Source organism: Tupaia chinensis, unplaced genomic scaffold (genome assembly GCF_000334495.1).
Source record: "Tupaia chinensis unplaced genomic scaffold, TupChi_1.0 Scaffold145519_1, whole genome shotgun sequence".
NCBI lineage: Eukaryota > Metazoa > Chordata > Mammalia > Scandentia > Tupaiidae > Tupaia > Tupaia belangeri.
In genome coordinates this window covers 1,426,872-1,429,698 of record NW_006205376.1, presented here as the reverse complement: position 1 = coordinate 1,429,698, position 2,827 = coordinate 1,426,872, and positions in this window count along the sequence as shown.

Genomic DNA, 2,827 nt, shown 5'->3' with positions numbered 1-2,827 from the left:
AAAAGTTAGTTCCTGTAAAAAGTTTGTAATTTAAAAAATCTGGTTTCAGTTAAAAAAACAAAACAGGGAGGGAGGCAGCAGGGTTTCTAATCTTATTTTTATCCACCCTATTTGTAAAAACAGTTGTCTTCTCGCAACTACATGATTGAGGGACATATATAAGGATGAATTATACATAAAAGCCCACGTAAATAATTTATGTTAAAATATTTAAGTTAAAAATTTTTTTATAGAAAATCTCATTCCTATGGAGACAGAATTGAAAATCAAGTGTTTTTCACATATATACATATATGTATAAATTCACAGAAAGGGTTTTTTTTCCAATAGTTTAGTGATCTTTATATATCATACTCATATTTTCTAATCAGAAAATCTATAGTAGATAGTAGTATGAAAATAAAAAGTCGTTTGATTCTAATAAAATTGGGTAAGAATGAAAAAGTAACATGATTTACTACAGATGCCAACACAGACTAAAGGAATAGGAACTGGTTAGTCCCAGTTCTTACATTAATACATTCTTGGAGAATACAAATTTAAGAATGAGAACACTAAGACATTCTCGTCTTTCAGATTCATTTTAGCTTATAAATACCATGTGCTTAGGCTTAGACCTGCTAACATGAACATCATGTGATACAGGAATTTCAGTTAATCTTCCACTCTGCTGTACAGCGAGGATACCTGCAGAAACCAAACTAAACCCTTTGTTCCCCAGAAGTTTATGTTTGCTCCCATTGGTGCTTGCTCCTCAAGGTACATCTAACGCAGAAAGATCATCGCCAGAGGTTATCACAGACGCTATGCTCAGAAAAAGAACTTAAGGCTTTGATGTAACCAGAAATGAGATCTACAATTTGAAGGAAAAAGAATCCACTGTGTTTCCACAGAGAAGAGACAAGAAAAAGTGACACAGAAATGGGGATCCACAGAAGTATTTCTGATACAAGGTTTTCAGAAGGCATCAATGAATCTTTCACAACCCTGCAGTACCATGAGGTTTAGTTTCTTTATACATTTATGACTAGAGCAAGTGCTTGTTCTTAAAAAGAATTCAAATGTATATCTACATATGGGGACAGGGTACATTTAAAAAGTTAGTTCCTGTAAAAAGTTTGTAATTTAAAAAATCTGGTTTCAGTTAAAAAAACAAAACAGGGAGGGAGGCAGCAGGTGGTGTAGAGGTTAAGGCGCTGGACTCCCACCATAGCGAGCTGAGTCCCAGACCTGCCGGCTTGAAAATCACACAGAGCACGTGTGCACGTGTGGGTCGTGCCCAAAATCCCAGGAGGAGAATGCAGGTGGAGAGATTGCGGCATGACCATCCCCCTGCCTGGGGGTGATTTTTCACTTTTCCTTCTCAATGTTTATCTGTCTCTCTGGTGAGCACACATACCCTATGGCAAAAACCTTAAAAAAAAAAAGAAAAAAAAAAAAAAAAGAAGGGATAGATCACAGAGTGAAGATAAAGTACATGAATTTGTTTGTAAAATTAAATTTCATGGAAAAGAAAAGGTAGCCCCATAAAGTTGTCCAGATGTGCATTAACTGTTCACTGTCCACGCCCTTGATGAAAGTAAAAATCCTCTTGTCATTTGAACCTGAAGGATGCTGCATCCTGGCCTTGCTGTCCCCTGTCGTTACTCAGCAGTCTGAATGACAGTATCTATCACATCTAGGAAGTTAATTATTCTATCTTTGTGGCCTTGCTATTATATTGGGTTGTCAGAAAAGTCATGACATAAAATATGACACAACTTTTCCGACAACCCAGTATTTTCAGTATAAAACCATACCCTGAAGAATTTTATTGCTTGCATACATGATGGCATTGAAGATACGTTACTACAAAAGTGGCTGGTGGCATTTTTTCACTGCTGAGTCCCACTTAAAACCTTGATAAAAGTCTGCACTGCACTTCATACTTAACATACCAAAATGGTAGACTTTCAGCAAAAGCAAAACTTAAGTTTAAAAAATTGGGATGTTTTGTCATCAATAGCAGTTTTATTTAAAATGTATTAATATCTTTTTGGTTTGGAGGAAGGATAGTTTAAAGAATGGATGACTCAAAGCACTAAATTAGAGAAAATTAAGACCCATAAGCAATATTGTTTTACTAGGAAAGCAACCAATGATTTGTGTTCGAGTTCCCTTTGTCATAACTGTTCAAGTGTCTGAGACGGGAACACACATTGAGAGTTTTTATAACTAGTCGCACTTGGATGTCTTTTGACTTTAGTTGAGTTGTTTAATAAATGGATGAGAATATTCCTTTACCTTCTCCAAGTAAAAGCCTTGGGGAATCTTTAATAAAAGAGAACGGGTTAAGTAAGGTGGCCTCACTGTTTTTCTTTGTGCTTTAGCTGAAGACACGGAGTGGAAATGAAGATAGCGACTGGATAACCAGAAGTTCTCTTTAGTACAACTATTTCTCATTAAAAGAAAAAATGTTAAAAGCATGAAAATAGATATTCTCTCTATTTGAATAGTCTTTCAGTAACCTATGTTAAATAACATTAAGATTTGAGCCAAATCTTAAGTATGGCTTCATTACTTCGATTCTAGAAGAATTTATTGGTGAGGAAAGTAGTCTTTCTTGCTGTTCAAAATAGTTTTCAAAAATAATCTGACCTAACTGGCTTGTACCTTTGCATCATTCTGTCTACATTTACCAAAGTCATTTTCCCCTAATAATCATTCCACATTTTTATTGCTGCCTTTTTTTTTTTTTTTGAGATTAAGCAAAGCCAAGCATCAGCCATACAGCTTTAGTTTAACTCTCAGTTACCGCCCTGAACACACGTCTCACCTCTCCCGCTCT